This window comes from Ammospiza caudacuta, chromosome 5 (assembly GCF_027887145.1).
Source record: "Ammospiza caudacuta isolate bAmmCau1 chromosome 5, bAmmCau1.pri, whole genome shotgun sequence".
NCBI classification, from domain to species: domain Eukaryota; kingdom Metazoa; phylum Chordata; class Aves; order Passeriformes; family Passerellidae; genus Ammospiza; species Ammospiza caudacuta.
This window is the reverse complement of record NC_080597.1, coordinates 74082997-74099898: the sequence shown is the minus strand read 5'-3', so window position 1 is coordinate 74099898 and position 16902 is coordinate 74082997. Positions and strand designations below refer to the sequence as shown.

Genomic DNA, 16902 nt, shown 5'->3' with positions numbered 1-16902 from the left:
GCTCTTACCAGTCTTTCCTGTGCTGGAAAATGCCACATCCCAGGCTCCAGTGGGTCACAGCTGTGAGCTCCTGATGCTTTTCTGAATTTTCAGTCCAGGGCAGATCAGTTCCAAGAAGAAGAAAAGCCACAGTGTGGGGAACTTCTCTGCCTCACCTAGCTAAAAAACCAACTAAAAGCAAAGGAGAGCTCTCTCCTGCTGCCCATGCTGCAGACAACACAGTCTGTGAGAAGGAAAGCTGAAGCTCTTTTATGTTTTTGCATACAGCCACCTCAGATATTCCACAGCTTCTCCTTCTCCCCCCTTGGCTCCCAGATGTGGTTTTAAAAGCACAGAATTCAATATCCAGCATAAGCAGAGCAGACAACTGGGGATACAAGCAGCATAAAGTCACCCTAAGACAGTGGGGCAGTTATCCATGAATGAAGGCTGATTATTCTCATTTTGTTACAGAATCCAACGTGGCAAAAATGGGCTGATTTTAGTCACAGTTACCTGTGTGATAAATTAGGAAAAATCCTGAGGTGTAACTACAGAGTCTGAGTGTTTCACCCAGAGTTAGTCATTTGTGCTCCTCCAAAATTTCTTACCTAAACATAAACTGCACACTCTTTAAAACAACAGCATTAAACTGCTCTCTGCACCATTCAATTCTAGGAACAAGGTACCTGAATTTCACTGCTGCCAACAACAGCCTTAGAAACAAATCCAACAAATCAGGGCTGGCTGACTGAAATGATCTTGGATGTGCACACAGAGCTCCTGAAAGGCATTTCTGAGAGGCAGGCAGTGCCTGGATTGTGAAAGCTCTGCACACACCACATCACCATGGGGGCTCTCCCATCATTAGTATCAATGACCATTAGGGTGATGGCTCACTGTGAAAATGAGCATCCAAACCCTGCAGCTCCTGGCACTTAACCCCAAGCCTCCACACACATTCCCTGATTATTTTTTTCCTTCCTTGTGCATTAAGCACCGTGCCCAGGGCTCACAAGAGATGGATGGAGAGCTCCAGCTCCCAATCTCCAGACCCAGGAGTCTTTAATGAAGGCCCTGTGAAATCAGCAGTTTGGGAGCTTTCAGGGAAAAGAGGGGGGAAGCTGATATTGTGACTGCAATTTCTACATCAGTTTTTAGCCCACAGAGATAAAAGAATAATAGCAATAACATTGTGAGAGTGCTGTTATCCAGGGAAAATCAGCATCTTAAGCAACATGCTCAGAAGCAAAACCAGATCACAGAGCTCACAGTGACTGCATGAGAAGGTTATGAATTCACCTGTGTGAGAAACAAGTACACACACCAGATTCCCTGCACTCAGCAGGCTTTGCATGGTTATTTCCTTCCAAATTGTAGCCCCTCTGGGTGAAAACTAAAATCTATTTAGTCATCTTTGCAAACCAAAAAACTATTTAGTCATCTTTGCAGGCAAAGAGATTTACTGTGGCAGGTAGACAGAAATGCATAGATAAATGTAACAGAAATTGTAAAATCCCGGAAAGTTTAAAAGTTTCAGAAGGAAATTTTTTTTTTTTTAAAGTATAATTTAAAAGTTTTGAAAGCCATGGGGGAGGATGTTTGTGCTGCTTGCCCAGCCATCAATCCTGGTAAGGTGTTCCTGTAGCATTCCACAGCTCCTTGTGCACTTGCTCCACATCAGAAACACAGAAAGAGGAAAAAAAGTGTGTCTGCAAAGCAAAACGCTGAATTTTAGATAAATCCCCATCCAAGTCAGAATTCCTAACCACAGCCAGAACTACTGCAAGCCAGCCACCAGCTTGGTTGAGAGCTGAATCAGTATTTCTGGGCAGCACGGGCACACACTGGCCCTTGCCAACAGTGGGTGTGAACTGGGGTCTTTCCCATAAAATGACATCGTCCCAGGTGTCACTGATGCCTCACAGTGAAAGAAAGACAACCTGGAGGTTTCCTGAACACCAAACACTGGTGAAAATGAGTGTCTGCCATGCCTAGGCAATGGACACGAGAGGCAGCTCCATGCCCCGTGCCTTTGGGATCTCAGACCAGCCCCAAATAGATTTTGTGGCACAACAACACCTAAAATTTATGGGCCATTCCATGCTGGGATGTCACTGCAGCATAAATATCCTGCCCAGGGCTCTGACCTCACACCTCCAAGCTCCATCCAATTATCCCCCACACTAAGGGCCTCTTCTCACTCCCAAACCCCACGGTCAGTTTTTGAAGGATATTCTTTGGAGACAGCTCTGCAAAACCCAGCAGATTTACAGCAGCACAATGTTCTTACATAAAGCATAAACCAGTTCACTGCACAATTATGTTGTTTCTCCCTGGTAGTGCCAACAGTCTACAGCAAATATCCACTACAAATAAAAGCATCAAAACATAGAAGACAAATAGAGGGATGTAATGTCCAAGAAATCCATTCTGATTTGGGGTTGGGATTTTGGGTTTTTCTTTTTTTTATCTTATTTTCTGTATTCTACAGAAAGAGGAGAATGTGTGGGGATGATGCTTGCAGTTTATTGTATGCATTACATTGTTTAATATACAATGGAAGAAACATCAATAAAAAAAAGGACTGAAATTTTGGTTCATGCTTAAAACTGGGGGAGTTTTTTTAGAATCACAGAATGGTTTGGATTGGAAGGGACCTTAAAGATCCTCTTGTTCCAAGCCCCTACAGTGGGAAGGGATGCTTTACACTAGACAAGGTGGCTCAAAGCCCCATCCAGCCTGGTCCTGAACACTTCCAGGGATGGAGCAACCACAACTTCTCTGGGCAGTGTATCCTAAATTTTTTCCAACATTTTTTTTCAGAGATTTCAAAGTGAAAAGCAATCTATTACTAGTTTCAGCCTGACACCTCCAACACAAAGATGCATCTCAGAGGCAAGAGGCAAAGGGATTCTTGGCTGGAAAATTCTGTCAGGACTCAGGGGGAGGCTGGTGCCACTGTGCTTGGGTTAGTGAGGAATTTATGTTTAAAGAGGCTGACCTGAAACAGAGACTAGACAGAGCTGAAGGAATAAAGTAGGTATTTCTTGTAAGGCCTTCAAAGGATACACCTTGGCCAGTACAAGAGCCTGGCTGTAGGCTCCAAGGTGCACTTGTAAGGTCGGATTTAAGGGTTTGCCTGTGCCTCTCCCCAAATGTCACTGCTCACCACCAGAGCTTGGGACAACAATGAAAATCCAACCACTCCCATGGCCCAGCACCCTCCCAAATTATCATGGAAATAGCAAACAAGCCTCATTCACCACGACTCCAACTTCTGACACCCCATGAAGCAGAAACATATGTTTTCCAAAAAATCCCATCAAACTCATTTCACAATTTACAGTGCGTTCTGTAATTAATCACATTTGTATTGCCAGCTCCTAATGACTGAATCCCGTTTAATCACTCTGGAGCCTTTCAGCTGTGTGATGTGAGCACCACAAATCAGAACCTGCAGGGCCTGATGAACATTCATCATGCATCCTTCCCCAAATTAATGGAACAGTCAAAGCACAGCCAGGCCCCATGAGGTGCTCAACATCCTATGCACAAAATGTAAATTCATAACCATCATCACAACACCATCAAAGAAATACTCCATCAAGGCTCATTTTGTGCTCGCTAGACATGTGTTTTCTTCACTTGGAAACAGAGAAGGGGCTTGAACTATAAATCCCAGGATCAAAAACATCCCCTGAAACTTTCAAGAGTTTAAATCTGAATCGGAGATCAACGTGGAACATTATTGTGAACTGAGAATAACAATGTGCTACAGGACAAGAAATGGGAGCAGCTTTTCCACAGCTCTCTGAATTTCCTTTGAATTACAAAACTTTAGCTTCTCCATCAATCTGGGATATTCTGACTGGAGATGATGATGCTCCATTGAACCCAAATGCCTTCACTGCTAAATCAAATATTACTGCAGAGCCATGGTTCATTCAACTGGTTTGTGAGCCCTTAATCTCATCTTCATCATACAATGCTTCCTCTTAAACTTTTTTGCCTTCTTTCTAAATAAATTTAGATATTCTACATAAAGAGGCCTTCCCAACAGATCCATCTGCTGAGAAGGTCAAATTCAACAGCAGAACTGCTCAAAGCAAAGAAGGATTCTATGGAAAAGGTAATTTCAGGAGTCAAAACATTCAGGGTGTAGATGCTTCACAAGGGCAGGGGACTCCTCATTGACCTTCCCAGAGTTTTTTGGCACAGGGGAATTGCAGGATTTCCCCCGCAGCAGTCAAACATTCAGGGTGTAGATGTTCCACTCCTCACTGACCTTCCCAGAGGTGTTTGGCACAGGGGAATTGCAGGATTTCCCCCTCTCTGTTCTGTACTCATCACAGCAGAGTCTCTTCAGTAAAACTGGTACAACACATAGCAGGATGATTTCCTGAATCTGGAAAAGGTTTCCCCTGGATATAATTCATCTCCTACATCAACTCCAGCCCTTTAGGAAGTAGCTACATTTTTTACACCTAAAAACACTGACTTTCCCCTCATTTCTTCACTCCCAAGTGACAGCATGGGGAAAGAAGCTTTTTTTAGCTACAAACACAGGAGGTGGATGCTCTGCCTCTCAACACAAAATAAACCATCAATCAGGATGGGTTTCAGCATGTCCTTAAACTCATTTGTAGGTCTGGGTTTTATTCCTTCTGTGACCAAAATCAAATGGAAGTGAGAGCACGCACACAGAGACACAGAAACGGATTATCTGGGAATTCAGAGCAAAAGTTCTCCAATCCAGAAGGGCCAGAATTTGCTGTCTGGGTTGGAAGAACTGATTTTTAGTTGTCATCAGGAAAATGCTTCATAGGAGCATCCCTTAAAGCTCTGCTCTGTGTTACCAGCCACCTCCACGGGCTGCAGGAGCATATGGCCTGCTTCAGGAACCCAGCCCCTTCCACGGTGACTGGGAGCCCACATTATCATGCATAATGAAGGAAAAATCAAGTGCAAGTCACAGCTGGCTCAGGATCATGCTGGTGCTTGCATCTGCCACGAGCAGCTTCCCAAATTCACTCCGTGCCTGTTCCTCACCAATCCCAGGCGCACCTGAAGGAAAGCTCTGCTGAAGACATGGCACTGGACATGGTGGTTTGTCCTTGGTCTAAAAGAGCTCAGAAAATCCTCCCTCACTCAGCACTAAAAGATATAATTTAATATTCAAGCTGATCAAACAAAGGTCCACTGCAGAAAAGTGTACTTCAATTTTGGCATGCTCTGGAGCAAATCCCTTGTGCTACTCACCCTTCCCAGTTCCTACCCAATGCACCAAAAATATCCTTCTCTGATATAAACACCCAAAACAGTCTACCTTTGAATATCAAAGACATGGGATTTTTTTTAAGTCTCCACAGATGTCTCCAATAGAGATTAATTAAGTTTGACCATGCTTTACCTTTTATATCATTAACTACCCAAGCCTAGTCTTACAGTTGAAGTGGCATTTCCATTCCAGAACTCCTCTGGGGAAAATTACAGGAGACTGGGGAAGGGAAATTAAATTCAATTATCAAGAATGACTATTTAAAAATCTCTCAAACTAATAATTTTTTAAGAGTATTTTATTAAAAATGCATTTAGCCAGACATTAATTAAATTGACAATTACAAAATGAGTGGTCTGCACCCACTGTTATGCTTTCAGGGTCAATCATCCCATTTTTCTGAGGTTTTTGGGTTTTTTAGCTGCACAGCTTGAGAGCAGATGTCCCAGGACATGGTGTGAGTGTGGAAGAACAACTGTGGATATTCACTGTGGAAGAACAACTGTGGATATTCACTGCTGGATATTCAAGGTGAGCAAGGTGCATATGTCAGTGGTCTTTGCTTGAATAATGACACTGTAATCTCCTCTGTGACCACAAACCAAGTCTACAAATGGGGCTGTAATTCTCCTCTTAGATACTGAACAGATTCTCAACTTTTCTGCATTTTCTTTCATATTCACATGGTCTGAACCAAGGAGTTGGATAATGTCAAGCACTGGTTAAACTCAGAGCAACAGGGCCTGTAGTTCTTAAACTTTTTTTTTTTCTTAAGGAGCCTCGCAGAGGCTAATTATGAAATAATTTCCATCTTGGCACTCAAATGTATTGGGAGGATTTTGCTGTTTCACTCAGTGGATGCAAGAAGCTTTTTGCAAGAACTGTCAAAGGGAATTGTTTTCTGAAATGGTCTCAAAGGTACCACCCAAAAACCAACCCTGCTGCTAAAGAAGGAGGAAATCTCAGGAAATCGACTTGCAGAAAAGCCTGGTGTCTGCTCACAGCCTTTCCCTGCAGTATTTCCTTGGAAATGCAGCTCCTCATTCACAGTCTCTGCCTCAAGCTGCAGTTACTCCTCTCCTGCCCCATCTCTGCTCCTCCAGCACAACCTGCACTGAACACCAGGCTCAGAACCAATGGTTTGGTCACGGTGGAGGCTGCAGGCTGTGATCAGAATCACGAGCAACACAAGGCAAAGCCAGGGGGTCTCACCTGCTCACCTCAGGCATCCTGAACAGAGCCTGAGTCCCACTGAAATGAGATTTCCTTGCAAGGGGTCAGGAGCTGCAGCAGAAATGGGTTCTGCCAACATTTTGGGCTGGATAAATCAGTTGTTGCAGCTCAGCATCACTTGCAAGGAGTTTTGCTGCATCAGCATTTGTTGAAGTTTAATGCTTTTGGGCTTGAGCTTTGATCTACAGAGACAGAATCTCATACGCTGCCTAATAACACCACCCAAATAATGGAATTCAGATCTGTGGGGGTTTGGACAAGCAAAACTCCCTCAGTTTCTAACACAACCTCTCTTCTAATACAAAGCCCTGCTCATCTGTAGCAGAAACCTCATGGGGCCATACTCCATCCAGCCAAGAGGGATAGATTTCAGTTCCCAAAGTTGCCCACTACAAAATCAACTGGTTGCACAAGAAAAAAAAAAAGGAAGAAAAAAAGAAAAAAAGGCACTTTTACTCCTTTGATGGCAAAAGCAGCTAAGAAACGTCTCATTCCATGCAACACCAACCCCAGCACTCCATGCAAGGTGTGGGATTGAGAGGATCCCCAGCCCATGCTGATGCCTTCCCAAAGTTATCTCTACCCCTCCAATCACCCTTGCTTTTATCTCCCTACTTGCCTCATTTGCTTTTTACTTGCTGGTCCAGCTGTGAAAACATCAACTGGCTTCAGTCCTGCTGTTCCCAAGGAGAAATCACATCCCCAAGGATTTTTTTAGAAATTATTGCAAAAGACATGGAACACAGAGCTAACACATACCCTGATGTCCTCCTGGCCATTTGTCATGACTGCCAACCACAAAGAAACTTCACCAGCACACCCAAGCCCCAGCCCTGCCAAGAGCCTGAGCTTGAAGAGAATTTCCATCTCCCTGCATAAATCTGTGATATCCAGTGCACAAGTGTCCAAGCCTCACTGGCCATAGGGGGCCAGACTCCAGAGCACTTTGGGCTTGTTCTGGTCCTTCAAGAAGCAGCAAACTGGGTGTTGAAGGCTTCCAAAACCCATAAAAATCCTATTTGCTTACAATCAGAAATGACCAGCAAGCTCAAGTGATTTTCCTGCTGGATAATGACCTCAGCTGGAGTCCTGAAACACCTCCAGCTGTGATGGTAGAGGATGGATGGCTCCTCAGGTTTTGGGAAAAGGAGAAAGTCAGGAGTTGTCTGCCTTGAAAACCCAGATGCACCATAAGGGCAGGATGAAATGAATCATTCTCTGATATTTGAGCATCTCCCAAACAGCAGAACAGGTATCAGGAGAAAACAAACAGAACCCAGTCCAGTGCTGTGTACAGAAAGGAACTAATATCAAGCTTGACTGGAAAAGTTGATTAAATTAGTTTAATTTAAAAGCCCAAACAAACCCTGAAGGAGGTTCTTTGTTTATTGCTTTTTACCAACAGCACACTTTACAGAAGAAGCACCATGTGGGCATGAAATATTCATTCATTAAATCTTTCATAAAGCTCCACACTATTGGTTTCACTCAGGATATATTTATAACTTGTCAAAGCCCCCAAAAATCACTGCTTTTCTTTCTCCCCCCCTCCAGACTGTTTATAAAAGGATTAGGCTTTCAGTTTTCATTGCAATATCCCTGATCCTCAGCCCTGCTTTTGCTTGTACACAAGGTGCTGCTTCTTTAATCATAACAGGATTCATCATTCAGCCTTCCCAACACCAAAGGCACCAAAGCACCCAAAGGCACCAGAGCACCCAAAAGGGACCCCTATAATGCACCAAACCATCCAGCTGCTATGGGAATGGCAGCATCACTTCTTTATGGGGGAAGGCAGAATGTGGAGATAAAAGTCAGAACAGAGTATTGGTGATATTTTTACCTGATGTCCAGGAGGAATGATGCATCTGACTCCATGGATATCAGAAAGCTAATTAATTATTTTATTATACTATATTATTCGTTATTACATTGCATCTGAACTGAATCTGCACAAGCACTCATCTGCACGTAGTATAATTAATTACTTTATTATGCTATATTTTTCTCTATTACATTACATCTAAAATGAATCTGCACAAGCACTCATCTGCACATAGTATAATTAATTACTTCATTATGCTATATTTTTCTCTATTACATTACATCTAAAATGAATCTGCACAAGCATCCAACTGCACAAAATCTTGTGACTGTCACCTGATAGTCCCAACACACAGACATGGATTCAACTGGTCAATGAATCAAAACACACCAGAATCCAATCAAGCAAATTCCTTCAGGTAAATAATCTAAACAAATTCCTTCAGGTAAATAATCTGCCACAATGCATTCCACTTGTGAGCAACAAGAGGCGCAGCAATTGAGATATTGGTTTTTGCTTCTCTGAGGTTCAGAGAATGTGAATCCCAGAAATATCCTTGGGAAGTTGTGCCTTGATTTTTCTCTGTGAAGAGAAATGTGGCTACAACAGAGAGTCCACCCAAGCCAGGGAAAAGCAGGCAGGGAGTGGATTCATTGCAGCAGGGCCATGTCTGAGGCTTCCAAACCTCATCCACTGGAGAACCACTTCTGGAACCCTTCCCTGGCTGCCAGCCAACCTCCAGATTAACCCCCTGCTCGGAGCTGGTTTATAACCCACTAGAGTAAACAGTGCTGCATTATCCTCAGTGTTAGCTGCAAAACTAAGTCATGTTTTTTACAAGGTTTGCTGACTACACGGCTCGGCCCAGTACAGGAACAAGGACAAGCTACAGTTATAGATGAAAAGTATTTCCACCCAGAAATCTGCAAAAATCCAGGATTTGCATTAGGGGAAAACTGCATCAGTGAAACTGTCAACCCTCTAGGGACTTGCACTGATATCTAACCCAGGTGTAGGCCAAATTTGATTTTTCCAAATTCTCCTCAGTAATACTCTGTTGTGTAGAAGGTGTCCCTGCCCATGGCAGGAGTTAGAATGAGATGATCAGCAAGATCCCGTCCAACCCAAACCATCTTTGGGTTCTGTGATAAAAAAGCACCCAAATACAGGTGCTGAACAGGAAAATGAGGCGCACTGAGGGTTCCTGAGCAGTTCTGATGCCCACAGACACTGCACCCATCCCTGCCTCGCTGGACCACAGGCTGCCTCCTCAGGCCTGCTCCTTCTTCCCTCCCTCCATTTGCTTGTGAGCATAAATAAATATAAATACAGCATAAGCAGATGTTGTTGTCCCTGGAAACTCGGCTTGCTGGGCATGTTTCTGCTGAAACGGCTTCTTAGTGGAAAATTAGGTTTTGATAAAAGTGTGTTTCTTTTCTTGCTTTTAATAAACAGAGCCTGCTTCATGTGCAAGCTCCAGGCTTTCTTTTTTCCACTGGAAAACTGAACAATCTTGCATGGTTTCAGTTCATCAAATGCCTGATCCTCAGCAAGGGCTGGGTTCCCCAAGAGAATCTCATGGGGGATGGAGGAGAAAAACCTCAAAATGAATGCACAAGGAGAAGCCAACACCCTCTAAGATAAAGTCTGACCCAGGCAAAAGGGCAAGGAGGGACCAGCACCCACTTTTGGGGTGCTGCAACTCAACTCAAAGACAGGTTTTTGGGTGTTTAAACCCAAAGACGGCCATCCTGATGTTTTTGAGTGGAAAAACACTAACTTTTTCCCGAAGGAAAATAAGGGCAAGTACAAAGCAGAGGTTTTGAGTTTATGGTTTCATGAAGGGGAAAAAGGAACTTTTCTAAGTCAGTTCCACCAGATACTGAAGAGAAGCAGGAAGAGTGACGCCAGCTGATGAGACTCGGCCTCAGGGAAGAAAACTTTCCCCTGAGCAGGGAGCTGAGAGTGCCCCAAGTTCACTACCTGAGCCACAGCCCTGGAGAGCCAAGGCTGGAAGTCTTGTCCACATTGCTAAAGAACACTTCTACTGCACTCCCTAAACTTCTACTGCACTCCCAAATCACTTTTAAACAAAAAGACTCGTGTTGAACCACTGTTTTTCCTCCTCAATTTTCTCCATCACTCACAGAGCCACAGCAGTGCACACCCTGCATTTCCCACTCAGGAAGTGTTTTTTTTTGTCTGAGTTTCACAATTAAAATATCAGGATAATTCATTTACTCCCCACTCCTCCTAATAAACCTGCCAGCATCTCATCCCTGCAAGGCTCTCTGCAGCTATGGACCAGAAAAATTATATTAAAAGGAAAATCAAAACAAAAAATGTTGACCTCAAGCCCAGCAGAGCTGGAGATGATCAAAACCCTCTGCATTCTGATGAAGTCTACAACTCAAACTTCTTGCAAAGCAGCAAGGTTGTGCCACATTTACACAGTAGCTCAACAATTAATTATATTCCCAAAACACACATGGGGGGCTGTTATGCCCAGTTTACCCCAAAAGGGCGTCTCTTGGCAATACTAAGTCTTCTGAAAGTAACTAAAGCCAGCAGCACAGGAAAAAGATTTACAGTTTCACACAACAGTGAAAAGAACATTTTCCCCATCAAGACAACGTTATCCTGATGCCACTCAAGACACGAGGAGACTCTTGAATTTTCACATCCCAGGCTGAGGGATCTGACTCATGCCAAGGAAGGGAAGGAAAAGCTACTGAGGGCGCTCTGATGAAAATATGCTTTTCTCAGGAGCAAGTCTGCAAGGGGCTACGAGGGGCTGGGTGGAAATGCCAAGCCATGACATGCTCCAATGAATTCCAGCTCCTGGAAACTCCCAAGATACACCAGAGCCAACTGACCTGACTCCTACTACAGCATATTTCAGGCAAACCCAGCATTTTTACCTCCTCTCCTCCCCTTTGCCGTCATCAGGAGAGCTTAGGGAGGAAAAAAAAAATCCAGTTTTTTTATGTGCTCATTAAGTATGATCTGCTAAATGTTCTATGCCAATGCATAAAGCTGCCTACTATGCTAATAGAATATTTAATTGACATTTATTTGCTGACTAGTTATTTATGCTAACGTCATCCCTGCATAATTAATAGTCTGCTAAAGTCGACTTGAAAAGCACACATAAAACACTGCACTAAGAGTCATTTGCAGCGTTTAAAATAAAGAAATCCTGCCATCTATTTACATTAGGCTAGTCTAAACTCAGTTTTGATGGAATAATAGGATAAAGATCAGGCAGAGATTTTAAGAACCAGCCCTGTATACTGCTTTAGAAACATCCACAGGCTTTGAGAGTGCAACCTGCCAAAGAAGATTTCCGAGTTTCATTTTACTTGGCTCGAGGGCCCAGTTCTTAGCTGATGTAAAACAGCATAAGCTCAGTGAATGCCTACTTATTTTCTCCAGCCTCAAGCTCTTAGGAAGTGATACTTCAGGTGAAAGAGCTAAACCAGGGCCAGATCTGCTCTCCATACCAGTCAAAAAGCAAAAGGAGAAGTCCACCTTGCCCATGTGATCTCTCTACCTGCAAGTACAATTTAATTTTTACTTCCTCTGTGATAAAAACAGGGGGAAGATAACTTCATCTAAAAAAAAAACAAAAACAAAAAAAAAAAAACTATATCCATGATCCATGATTATATTTTCTGAAAGGGAATCTCTGAACACCCTCATCCAATGTCAGAAACCTCTTCTCTGATGTCTGTGTCCCTCTTTTGAGAACCTGTGGACAAGCTTTGCATTCAGCAAGGCAGCTCCAAAAATGAGGCTGAAAGCCAAGGGTATGGACCCCAAAAAAACCCTTCTGTGTGCCTTGGAGTGCCATCAAACCCACACCTGCAACACAGCAGACCATCTTGTGGCCATTCAGAATCACCCTGCTATAAATTTCACCAAGTCCAACCAGATCCATTTCTCCCCTCCTTTACACTGCTGACCTCAAAGAGCAGGATTTTGCTCTGGGATAGATTCACATGATAATATATAAAACCAACCAAACAAAAAAAAGCAGTAAGTTGTTATTTGAAGGTAACTCAATATGCCCTGGCACAAATTTTATCTCCCTTTTCCACCATATCCTGCCCAGAATCTGACCCAGCACTTTGAATCACAGTGAAATTTCCTTTCTTTGGCCTACATCTGGGATAAGAGTGAATCTCACCTGAGAGCCACATGAAAACCTGTCTCAAATACTGACCAAATGATGGTGTTTGCCTTCACAGAAAGCCTGGGCAGGCAAAATGCTTTAACTCTACCCCAACTTAATGGTATGTTCGATGATTAAACTTTGTCAAGCTCAGCACCATGAAAGAGAAGGTTATTTTAACTCAGGATCAGACTTCTGAACTTTAATCCTCCTTGTATTGATGCAACAAGGAAGTGAAAGCTGCTTTCCCACACAGAATCACAGTGGGATTGATCTTCTTGGTAACCAAGCCCAGGTACAGAGGTTTCCCCATTTTTGCACCAGCCCACCACAAAATCAAAATATAGACCTGGTTCTCCCCCTGTTGTGTTGCTTCCCATCTCCACAGACCCCAGCTCACAGATCCGCCCCCAAAAATGCCCTGTTTGAATTTCCATCTGTCAATAGCATCAAAGCAGAGCCACTGCTGCAATTCCAAGCGCACAAAGCAATTCCCTCATCCGGTGTCTTTAGCTCATTCCAGGATGCATTACAACAGTGCCAGGGAAGCCTGGGCTCTGTCAGCTCAGCTGGAAATCTGCAAGCTGCACAAAAACCCCCTGAGTGTCAATCACAGGACGTCCCTGCTCTTTCACAATGCATAATTTAGCTACTACACTTGTCAGGTTCTCCACACCCGATGGTGGATATGGCCATGAACTCAACTGTCACCAGCAGAGGAAGACACACATGGAAATGAACAGGCTAAAGGACACCTCTTTTCCTTTCAGTAATCAACAAAGTTTAGTTAGGCTTCAATCTTTAATGCCCAGTGGGTAAAAGGGATGAAGGATGCTCAGTCCAAGGGATGAGGAACGCAACAAACTGCACTTAGAGGAGGAAGAGTTTTAGGTATGACATAGGAGGGGATAAATTCTATCCCTGCTACCATTCAGGTTGATAAAATGGGGAAATTTTAACTAATTGATGGAAAATCTACCTTATATCCCAGCCTTATAGAGCAGGAAACAAAGGCTCCCACGCCACCAGGGCCCTGCCACTGCCAGGGAACTCTGAAGTATGCTGCCCTTCCTCACATGAATTACAAGTGCTGAAGGGCCTTGTCAGGAAGGATGAAAATTTCACACTCAGCTACATCAGGCTGTAGTTACCCATTGCTTACACCACAGTTAATATGCAATAAAGAAGAAATCTCTGTCCCAGGACGTGACATTAGAGCTGATCAGTGCCAAAGCTACAGACCATAAGGACAGCTTCACACTTGCCTCAGCTAGTTCATGAATAAACATCCAATTCATTCAAATGAGTTCTATATTAACTAATTTAAATAATTTTCATTTTGCTTTGAATGGTAAACAGATCTATTCTGCCAGGATAGTTGAGTTTGCAATTCAAATTACACACCGATTTGTAATGAGAAAAATATAATTAATGGCAGAGCTTGAAGTAACTACAATTTTACTCCTTTGATTTCCTGTGTAGGAGGGAGTTGGAGCATGAAGCTCACAGGCACTCGTGCACTCACATCATCCTGCCATAAACCAAGACATTTTATTGTCACCTCAGGTATTCCTGGTCTGGTGACTGCACCATCACGTCACAGGAGGACAGAACATGACTTGACATTTTACTCACAGGCCACAGGCACCATGATGTAACTAATGTCACCCCATAAATAACAGAGCAGCAGTCTGCAAATTAATCAACTTCCTTCGATTTGGATCATAAACTACAATTATTTGGCAGCCGCCTCTTAAAAGCTCTGTGTGTGCTGGACTTTAAATCAAGTTCTATTGATCTGCTGAACTGAACCAGCCCATTTTGTTGCATCTCTCTCCCATCTAATGAAATTCTTTGTCCCATCACTCCACCATTCTTGTCTGGCAGCACATTTACGAGATGAGCACCCATCAGTCCAACCTGACTCATGAGCAGAAACGAAGCATTGTCCCAGTGCTGCCATCCTGGCTGTTAAACAAGTCTATTTTGGCAACTCTGCTTTTTAACCAAGGCCTTCAGCTCCTGATTAAAATCACAGCCTAATGACACACAACCAGCCCCAGCCATGCTGTAGCAAACAGATACAGCCACTGCGATGAAGATATACAGAACTGATGCCTTCACAACTGGGTCCGTGCAATTTAAAGCTGGTTTTTGTTTCTCCCAAAAGTCTGACAACAAAATAGAGATGTTTAAAAAAATCTCTACATAGAGAACATAGTTTCATAGAAAACATCAGTTTCTCTTTTATCAGTGCTTAGGTCCTATGATTCTTAAAGTTCCTGAAGGCTGAGATCCTCCTGGACATTTTAGATGCCTCATTCCAAAATGAGCCAAGCTTGTAAAAGATTAAATCTCCTTTGGAATAACAACCCATGCATTTAATTTCTTCTTTTTGAAAATTACACTGTGACATATTCAACAAAGTTCAGTCACTGAAAATGGGAGCGGGAATGAAAAAATAAACCAAAAAAGCCCCAAACTAACAGGGCAGCTGCCCACATTCAGCACCCTGGTGTCCAGTTACATCACCCACCAGAGAAAATGGGATGCAGGGCACACTGAACACTGGCAGTCAGTCAAGCAAGGCAATTCACACAGAGTGGCCACGACCCAAAGGGCAAATTCCAGCTGATCCATGAAAAGCAGTTGCCGCAGGTTATAAGGGAATTGCTATTTTCTATTATGACATTCAGTAAATTCTCTTACCCCCCTGACCCTCACTTTTGAGATTTGGTCTGTAGCACTGTATACCTTTCTGGTAACACTGATTGTAATCCACATAATAAAATGCAGTTTAAGAGGCCAATAAAATAAAACACCTCACCCCTCACATCAGCTTGATTTACTGGTACTAAGCCAAGAGATTTCTCAGCCGTATTTATCTTCAAGACTTCTTTTTTTTTTTTTTTCTTTTTTTTTTAAGCAATCAATCTTGTGTTTATTCAAAACACACAGACCAGAACAAAAAAGACAAGTTTATCTCACAGTTCGGCACATGCAAGGCAGGAATGTCAGCTTTGATTCAAAGACTGTGTGTACAGCTCACTTCAGGAGGAAGGCAGGGAACACTCACTCCAGGAGAATTCCCATGTGGCACACAACTGGCACATGCAATGGCCACACAGCAAAAAGGGAAAGAATAACTTCAGCAGCAGAGCCCTTAAATGAGACTTTCCTTAAATGTATGCACAAGCTGGAGGCTGAATATTCATCTCTTCTTCCCCTGATGCAGAATAAATGGGATATATGGCAGGAATACTTAGCAGCAACACTGACAATATGCCTCTGCTTGGAGCAATGTAATAGCAGGGATAGACCAAAGCTGCTCTGTTGAGGCACACAGCCTATATATACATTAATATATATATATATTTATATTCTTATACACAGGGGAACAAATTGCATTATTAACAAACTGCTCCACATGGGCCACTCAGAAATCCACAACACTTCCACTCAGCTTTTGTGCATCTGAGAGCTGCCAATCAGGACATGCCTTAACCAATAACAATCAAGTTCTGCTATCTTTAATCACATGGATCTACCATTGGAATTAAAAGCTGACAGAGTCTGGCGATGGAAGGTTTTAAATTTTCAGGGCAAAACAGTTTTGAGTGCAAAGTCAGCTTCTGATTTTGGTTACACCCAAGCTGATCTTGCTTATTTTAGTTTGTTCTCACTCTTGAATTTCACCTCTCCTTTCCACAAGAACAGGACTTCTCCGCGAAGTGAAAATCACAGCATTACAGTTCAGCAGTAAAAAGACATCTCCCTATGGAAGTGCCTTCTGTTGTCACCAACTAAGGCAAAAACTCCTTTGCTGGGAGCTGAGTGGCAAACTGAATCCTGTGGGGATACAACCCTGCCCACATCACCCAACAGCAGCCAAGGACCTGCAGTACCCATCCCATGTGGCATTCACAATCTCTGAACAATCCCTTCCCACAGGATTTCTCTCCTGGGAAGCTCAGAAGCCTCAGAGAAAAAGGAAAACAATAATTATCTCATTTGCTTCTCCTGTGTTGTGCTCAAGTGGAATGTGTTTGGAGATTGTTTACCCACAGGTGATTGTTTCATTGGATTCCAGTGTGAGTTGTTTGGACTCTTTGGCTAATCAGTGCCAGGAGAAAAACTAAACCAATTATTAACTAATTTGCTTCTCCTGTGTTTTGCTCACGTGGAATGTGTTTGGAGATTGTTTTGTTGGTTTCATGTTAATTGTTTCCACTCTTTGGCCAATCAGTGCCAAGCTGTGTTGAGACTCTGGAGAGAGTCAGGAGTTTTCATTATTATCTTTTTAGCATTGTGTAAGTATCCTTTCTGCATTCTTTAGTATAGTATAGTTTAGTATTCTTTAATATAACATAGATCATAAAATAACAAATTAGCCTTCTGAGCACATGGAGT

General features: G+C 43.0%; 1 protein-coding gene across 1 annotated transcript in view; it reads right to left on the bottom strand.

The window, feature by feature from the left end:
* The window catches only part of SFMBT2 (Scm like with four mbt domains 2), a 109845-nt gene that overhangs the window by 69389 nt on the left and 23554 nt on the right, over positions 1–16902 (bottom strand). The gene's annotated exons all lie outside the window — the stretch shown is intronic.